This window comes from Alligator sinensis, unplaced genomic scaffold (assembly GCF_000455745.1).
Source record: "Alligator sinensis unplaced genomic scaffold, ASM45574v1 scaffold207_1, whole genome shotgun sequence".
In the NCBI taxonomy this organism is placed as follows: domain Eukaryota; kingdom Metazoa; phylum Chordata; order Crocodylia; family Alligatoridae; genus Alligator; species Alligator sinensis.
In genome coordinates this window covers 237929-247080 of record NW_005842112.1, presented here as the reverse complement: position 1 = coordinate 247080, position 9152 = coordinate 237929, and positions in this window count along the sequence as shown.

Here is a 9152-nt window from a genome sequence, read left to right as displayed (position 1 = left end):
CATCTTTCGCTCCTGTTCCTATACAAAGGCCTATGCTGAAAGTTATAAGATCAAGAAATGGAAAACTGCAAACAATGTTATACAAATGCTGGAGGATTGTAGCTTGTGGTAAGTGTGTGCCATTGTTCTAGAGAAAAGAAATGAAGTATAAAGGCAAACTCAGATCTCAGCTCTGTCTGCTTTCCCTAGAGCAGTGGTGCTCAAGCTATGGACTGTAGGATGGATCTGGCCCAGGGAGCTGTGTCATCCAGCTCCTGAGACTCCCCATAGATCCAGAAATTTGGTGGTGGGGAAGCAGTGGCAGCTTTAAATGCCACAGCTCCTAGAGGATAGAGCATTGATTCTCAACCAGGATGCCATGGCACCCTGGGTTACCTTGAGATCCTGTCAAGAGTACCCAGGGGTGCCACGTAGTGTTAGTACTGTTAGATATGCAAGCGTGATTCACAAGACAAACCCAGGGAGCACTTTTACATGTACTCTGGGATGGGGGTTTAATTAGAGCTTCACTGTGTCTTGTGTATCAGCGTCCCCACACTTAAAAATGGCAGCGGGGGCTTTCAAACTAAAGCTTGTTAAACAAGCTTGTCAACTGCCCCCGCTGCCATTTTTAAGCACGGAGATGCTGATACACAAGACGCAGAGAACTGCTGCAGCACAGTAATTGCTGTGCTCCAGCAGACTCGATTCATTGAGTCTGCTCCGATGCACTGGAGTTCTAGCGTTTGGAGCAGCCTCCGTGCTCATGTATAGGTGCCCAGAGATTGCAGTAGGAATCCATAATGCTAAAATATTCTGACCATTGTGGTCTTTCTGGATTCTTTGCAACAGAAAAAACTGTTTTATTTTTCTGTAGTAAAAAAACCGCCAAACCAAGTGAAAACTAAGAGCTAGTATCTTCTGAGAGATGCCTTAAGTCTAAAAATGTTGAGAACCACTGGGATAAGGGATAAATATGACTCCTGGAGCCTCAGCAATTAATGCTATTGCCAATCCTCTGCTGCCAAATTTCTAGACCCTGGGAGAGTCCCATGGCCTGGGTGATATGGCTCGAAGTGCAGGGTCAGGCCCTTGCACAGGGTTGGCTTAGTGAGTGTGGTCACTCTGCAGCTGGATCCCACATGTGAGGCCAGGTTAGTGTGCCAGATCATACCTGTGAACCAAACCTGCATGCTGACCCTGTGTTAGATCCAGTTTGCAGACTGACCCTGTGTCACTTGTCTGGCCCACGGGGCTGGATAGGTTGAGCACCACTGCTCCAGAGTACCCATCATTCTCTAGACCTGGTTAAAGCTCACCCTGCATTGTATAGCTGGCAACTCCTATTCTCAGTATTTTCCCATTCCTCTTCTTTCTTGTTACCCAACAGAAGCTTGGGTACCCAACAGATCTACCTTGAGGTGTACTGTCATTATGTCAGTCAGGGTCTCCCACAGAAATTCACTATAATTACCATGCTCCAGCCAACCTCTGAATCTTGTATAGCAGTGTCTCTGCACTTCAAAATGGTAGCGGGGGCAGTGTATCTAAAGCTCGCCAGACGAGCTTTAGATAAAGCACCCTTGCCACCATTTTGAAGCATGGGGATACTGATATGCAAGATTCTCTGGGTGCGTTAATTAGAGTGGCTCTAATTATATTGCTCCTCCTCCCCTCCTCCCAGAGCATGTGTATAGACACCCCAAGTCTCCAGGGTGCATGCCACAGCTTGCAGGAGAAAGATGGGGGGTGGGGGGAGTTGGGAATTTATTGTCTTCTCCTTTATGCAAATATGCATGTTCTTGCCTATGACTGCGTAGGGAGAAAGTAGCAGCCCTTGGCAAAATAGCTTTTCTCCACTGCAGGAAGGGGAGAGTGCGGAGGGCTTAGACTGACTTTGCAATGAGTTAAGTCGGGCACTGTTTAAGTGCCTGGTTAACCTTGATAGGAATATCTGAATGTCTGGAGGCTAGTCTGCACCTCAAAGCTTTTGAAGTGTATCTATTGCAGCTGCTGTTTATGTTCTCCATGAAGCAAAGGATGTCCACCCAGGCTGTATCCCAAAGGGAGAAGTATCCCTTGAGCAGACTTACAGAGAGACGAAACAATTTGTAGACTACAGTGAACATGATACCAACGTATTTTCTTATAGTACTGGAAGACCCAAAACCTTAATACAATATAGTGGCTGGTTCATAAGGATTATTATTAGGACTGAATGTGGTCTTGATTAAATGCTAATTAAAGTCCATGGAGAGCTTGATGTTCTAGTTTTCTCTTACACATGTATTGGGACTTGATTGTATCCTAATATAAGTCTATGGGAAACTGCAAAAGTTATTTCTAGTCATGCTGCATCTTCCTATTTTTAAAGGGCTTACATATTTAGGCTGTCATAAAAAACAAATCACAGGTGGATTTTTTTTTTTTAGTATATTTACTTTGTGTGACGTGGTGCATTTTCTCTCTCCTGTTGCTCACCCAGCAATCTGAGAGAAGTCTGCTGCTGTCAGTGAGCCTGATTCTTTTGACTTTTTAATGAGGTCTTGCGCATTTACACCCACAGAGAATTTGGGCCAAAATATTTTGGCTCGTGTCCCACGGAGAGAAGACATGATGGAACACTAGAAACAGAAGGTTTCACGACAATTGGCAGTGGCACTTGGAACTGGGTAGCTGGACAGAAAGCACAATCATTGTGGAAGGACCGTGGGAGGGAAGAGGGTGAAGGAGGAAGGGAAAGGAGCAGGGCAGTGTCTGGGGGTGTGAAAGGGAGAAGACAAGAATTAAAAAACAATGTGACTATGAAAAGAAGTGGCAGAGAAAAGCAGATGGTGAAGCCCACCTGTAAAGATAAGTCTGTGCTCCTATTTATTATCCTCTCTGCATTGATGCTGGCGGAAGGTTTTGAACTGCTGCCTAATCTGCCTGTTGATTAAGTATTTCAAAAAAAATGCATTCCTCTCTTTAAATATGTTTGACAATAATTACTTCTGTGAGTGCAAACGGGGGTAATCCTATTACTGAAGAGGTATTTGTATAATGGGGCATGGGTATATGGGGTCGTAGCCAACACCACTAGAATAAGGAACTTGGGGTCATTTGTTCAGTTGGACTAATATTTAATCGTTGCAACATTAGGTTTCCCATAGAGTTAAATTAAAATCAGATTAACCTCTGGCTCCCTGGACTTGCAGGGTAAGGCAAGCTCTTTAAACACCATCGCTAATTTTATTTTCCATTTCCAGCAAGTATTTAAGATAACTCTTTTGTTTAATAGGTTAAAGAGGAAGTATTCTCACTGGCTGAGATCCCAGTGAGCTATTGTAAATATTTTAGTACAGTTACATGACTTGGAATTCAGCCTCTGAGCATGGACATTAGAGGAGGCATTTGTGTATGTGTGTGAAATTTCCATGTATTGCAAGTGTGCAAGGTGTCCACATGGGTGCTTGAGAATTCCCGGTTTTCAGTTAAAGAGCAAAAAGTTTTAAGTCTTTGAAGCTGCCAAGAAAGCCTAATGTAAACACCCTTAAACAAGAGCAGTTTAGAGAAGGGCTAATTGACCCTGTTCATCTCAGTCCCAGGTTAACTCAGGAGCCCATTGATGAGACCATTGTTAGGCCAAAGCTGAGTGCTTTAGAGAGAGAGAAAAAAAAAACCCTCGCTAACTGCATTTGAGGTCATGTGTTACTGAGATGAACAGGGTCAATTAACATTTTTCTTACTGCAGTCGTCAAAGACTGTGCCAGTCACCCCTGCATTGCTTTGCACTCTGAAGGAATGGAAAAGGTAGCAGTTAGGGGTGGGAGCTTCAAAAGCCTTCAGCTGTGATCTTCTACTGCTCCTGTTGAAATCCATGAAGATTTAACATTGACTTTGAGAGGGCTGGAGTGCTGCGAACCTACAAGCTTTTGAATTCCCCATCCTGAAGCATCAACCGGTTCATTCTCAGTTGTTTTAGATCTGAGCTACCTATACTTTTTACTAACATATTGGGGTAAGGAGTATTGGGGGGGAATCATTCCTGTGACTCTGCCCTTAGCAAGAGCCTAGCATCAGCATGTTTCTACCTGCAATGCAGGCTCTTCAGTAGTGTAGATCATTTTGTTCAGGCCAGGCCTCTGCTACAGAATGTGCTGATCAGCTGGGGCTATGAAGAGGCATGAGCCCTCAAAGACACGGACTGTGTCTGCACCTACCAATTTTTACTAACCTATTTTTACAACTAGCAGCAGGCAGCATCCATCAATACCAAGTCACCAAAGCACGTGCATGCTCACACACTTCTGATAGCCTTGTACGACTCCACTGCCACTGTTGTGCCATGGGAATGCAAAGGACACTCTGGGGAGACGAGCTATGATGGGGATTGTGGCAGCTGGCAGAGTTGTCTTGCATACATCTTCAGCCACCTACAGTGCAGCACAGGGGCTGTACCCCAGTCAGCAGAATTGAAGCATCTCCAACAGAAGTATAAGCTGCTGTGCTCTAACTTCTCCAAGAGGTCAGAAGGAGGCCTTGTGAGACATCACTGTAGTCTTAGTCTCAGGCAGAAGATCACTTCAAGAAGGCAATGATCAGACAGCTTTCAAGCCACAAGAAAGATCAACAATCCTAATTTGGACATGAAGACGCATAAACTCCCAACAACTCCAAGGCCAGATCTAAGACAACAGCACCCCATCTGTCCAATGAGGAGTGAATCATTATCACTGTACTCTAGCCTGAAGCGTGTACATGCTGCTCCTCACAATTACCCAGAGCCCACACAGATCTCCTTGGTTTTCTGATCTCTCTGCCAGGTGAAGAGAGAAGTCCATTTTGACTTACGTGCCAATGGTGGAAAATAGACTGGCACAGACAGGATGAAACTTAAACAAGCCTGCCAAGCTTATGCTGAGGCTGTATTACAGGCCAAGAGAACCTTCCTGACAGCCTCCAGCAACCTTCATCAGAACCAGGCACCAAGAATTGCAAAGAACTCACTGAAAAGATTTGATGCATTTGGGAGGTATTCTCAAACAGGATGAATTCAGTCAGCCTGAACCCATCAACCAAGAGCCCTGCTGCTTTCCTGAACTTTGGTGCATTTTTCAAAGTTCTGGATACTCAAAAGAGTCTCCCCTTGTGTCCACCAACTGCCCCGCTCACCTGGCAGCCGAGTCATGGATCACTGAATCAGTCATTGGAGCGTGGGTTTTCCTTTTTGCCTTTGAACATCTACGACACTGATCAACTTTGAAAAAGCCACCCTGAATATACTGGTTCTAGCCAATGGGATGTTTCAAACGACCCCATTCTAGGTAAGATCAGGGAACAGCTAGACTAAGGCTGCCTACAAGCTCATCTCACTGAAGATACAGGTCTATAAACTCAGAACAACCTGGATTCAAAGCAAGATATGGAACCACTTTAGTGGCACTGACAAGCTTTTCCTGTCAAGGGAGAAAGGGTAGGCCTTCATTTTCACCCTCTTGGCCCTCTCTGCATCATTTCATGCTGTTGACCATGAGAGAGTGTTTTTTCCCCTGAGAGAACTGGCAGGGGCCGATTGTAATGTGCTGAAATGCTCTGAGTCCAATGGCTGGTGATAGCAACCTGCATCTCCAGCACTAGGTACTCACCTCTAGTGTCCCTCAGGATCAGTTCTCTCTCCAGGCCAGTACAGAACCTGCATGCAGCCATAAGCTAAACTGGGTTTGACACACATGTGCCAGCAACTCTGCCAGTCCTTTTGTCATGTACAATCCACCACCACCATGCAGGCAGCTTAATACCCAGATCTGATCTTCAGTTGGGTAAAGAACTGCTGCCTGAGGCTGAGCCAGGCTAGGTGGAGGTGATACTAGTGAGGAGTGGAAGGCATTTTGAAGAGTTTGCAGCCAGGATACAGTTGCCTGTTGGTTGACGGTGCAATTGGTCAGATGTGTACAGAGTAGGAGTATTCCTGGATTCCTTAATGAAGCTACGTGCTCTTGTGGCTTTATTTGTGGATGCTGCCTTCTGCTATCTCCAGTGGCATGGGAGACTCCATGCTATCTTGGTAGACAATAACCAAGCCTCAGTTATTCACACCTTTGTCACTTTTCAGCTGGCCTACAGTCATGTGATGTGTGTGAATGTGAAGACTCAGTGCTTAGGAAACTTCAGTTAATATAGAAAGATGCAGTACATCTTCTCACCATCACAGCCTACAACAACCACATCAGACCTACCCTCTGTTCTCCACAGTGGTTTGCCATAGACTTTCAGATCGAACTCCAGCTTTCAGTCCTTCTCCTCAAGATGCTCCATGCCGGCACACTCAACATCAAAGCTCACTTGGCACCAATGTCTCTGAGATGAAAGCTGTGTTCAACAGTTAGTTGATAACTACTTTTCTCTGACACAATGGAAGTCTCTACAAGGATAAAGCTCATCTCTGCAAGAGACGGGACTTTGTCAAGGGCCGGCCCAAGTCTGTGGAATGAACTACCTCAGGAATTCAGTACCTTTGCAAGCCTCACCATCTTCCACCTCAAGGGCAAGGTGCATTTCTTTGACCTTCCCTCCTGTAACATAAATGCTTAGTCAATACCAAGATTAGACACTCAATGGTGCACATTTCTCCCACTGGCGGGAACAAACAATACATGACACGGTTGCATTGCTTTGCTCAGATATTACGGCTGTATATATATGTACAGTGGTAGCTGTATGTGTGTATATGAGCTATTGTAGAACAGGATGCAATGGAATAGAAGTTGGGCCTCAGGGTTAAGGTAGGGACTTTCTATGCCTGGGGATGGGCTTTCTCAACCCAATTCTCTTTTTAACTGCCTCCCTTATTTACCCTGGAATAAATCTCCTTTCGAAATCTTGCTCCCAGTTTGTAGGATGAAGCTCTCAGCCATCTCACACCTGGCAAAACTTCCCCTGGCTCCTTCGGACATTCACCTTCTCCCTTAAGACAGCTGACATGGAATGGACTCGATGGAGACTAATCGGTGCTGCCTGCCCCTTGCCCACATCTACAGGTCACGTTAGTCATAAATACGTCTTCCTCCGGCAAGTCTCATCTTGTTGCCTCTCTCTTGCTCCTGTACTGGCCTTTAGCTGAGACACCAGCTCAGAAAAGAAAGTGCGGCCTGACAAGAACAGAGCGCAAATCACATAGCACCTTGTCTGTAGAGAAGCTTTAATTATTCAAATGGTTTGAAATCCTTGCAAACATCCTTAAAAATAGGTGAATGTTTACTGTGTTGTCAGCTACAAAGGGATTCTCCAGGGGGGGTCTGAAGGAGGGGAATGCTGCCTGCTTTTATTTTGTGATGATTCCACAAAATACGGTCCCTAGAGAAGTCTCACAAATATCTCTGAATAGAGCCTCTTGCTCCGGTTTCAGAACCTATAAATAAGGGCAAGGGCCAAGTGAGGCTAAGAATACCTGCTTTCTCCTGTGCCCTGGGCTGGCATGGCGAAAGGTTTCTATTAACATGCAGCTGGCAGTGTTTTGCATGGATGGTAGGGGGATGTGGACAAGGAGATGGGCTGTAGTGCAATGGCCAAAACCCTGACCGAAATTCTGCAGTTCTGTGCAGATTCTACTAAAATTCACCACCGCTTTCTATTGTCCTTGCTGCATGAAAGTTCAGCTGTCTTTAAAATGAAGTGCCAGCAAAGCAGTGGGGAAGCAAAGGCTTCCTGATGAGCTCCATTCTTGCCCCATTGCTGATTTACTTTTTGGTCATTTAAAATGAAAGCCATGCTGAAAGTGTAGTTCGTAGCTTCAAGAGTCATTGCAGAATAGCCAGTGAAGCCTAGTGCCCGTGCGTGCCTATGGGCAGGGCGCAGGCTGCTATCAGTTATCTGTGCTATAAAGAACATAACTGTTTCTTACAACTCTCTTACATGAAGAGGAGCAATTACGCCCAGCCCAGAGTACATGATGGTATCTGACTCTTACCACTCTGGCCTTAAAGCAACAGATCTAGTCTCCGAGCCAACTAGGAAGTTGCAGTCTGTCGCTAATGCCAGTTTAACCATGTGGTAGATGCCCCCCCTGTAGGAGCTCTCTCTCTCTTTTCCAGTTGAGCCAAAAGGGACCCTTGACAGCACCATGCTAAGCTGATGTCAGCTGGGAGTTGCTGTTCACATATTCCCCCAAACACAGCACGGGCCGACGTGAAACGTCAAACCCCACAGCATTTAGGCAGAGCCAAGTGTGGAAGCAGGTCAGTAAGGGGCAGTGCTGGTTTGCTGTCTGCAATAGGAAGGGTTTGGTAGAATCACATCTGTTGGTGAAATCCTTCCCTTGCTCTCTCGTGTGGACCCGCTGCCACCCTTGATCTCAGCGGGGTCCTGCCAGGCTGGGAGCAACCTGCTCTGCCCCACCGCTCAGACCCAGAGGGCTTTGGGGCAGAACGGATGCATGATGAGCTGTCACAGGCCACTTGTTTGCCCTCCACTGCTGTGTTTATTCCATCTTCTTCCTCCCTCCACTAGCTTGTCCCTCTCCCCTCCAGCTTATCTTCGCTGCTCCCCCCTGCTCCTGGGGCTCCTTCTCCCAGCTTCATTTATAGAATCATAGACAGGGACGGGATCTTGGGAGGTGCCATCCACTGCACCCCCAAATCAGGACCACCCCCTTCTCTCTGCTTGCACCCTCACATCCACTTCAACCCCCCAAATCAGGACCCCCCCCCCTCTCTCTGCACATCCACTGCCCCCCCAAATCAGGACCCCCCCCCCTCTCTCTGCACATCCACTGCCCCCCCAAATCAGGACCCCCCCCCCTCTCTCTGCACATCCACTGCCCCCCCAAATCAGGACCCCCCCCCCTCTCTCTGCACATCCACTGCCCCCCCAAATCAGGACCCCCCCCCCTCTCTCTGCACATCCACTGCCCCCCCAAATCAGGACCCCCCCCCCTCTCTCTGCACATCCACTGCCCCCCCAAATCAGGACCCCCCCCCCTCTCTCTGCACATCCACTGCACCCCCAAATCAGGACCCCCCCCCGCCCACCCACTGCACCCCCAAATTAGGACCATCCCCCCCTTCTCTCTGCTTGCACCCTCACATCCACTCCAACCCCCCAAATCAGGACCACCCCCCTTTCTCTCTGCACATCCACTGCACCCCCAAATTAGGACCATCTCCCCCTTCTCTCTGCTTGCACCCTCACATCCA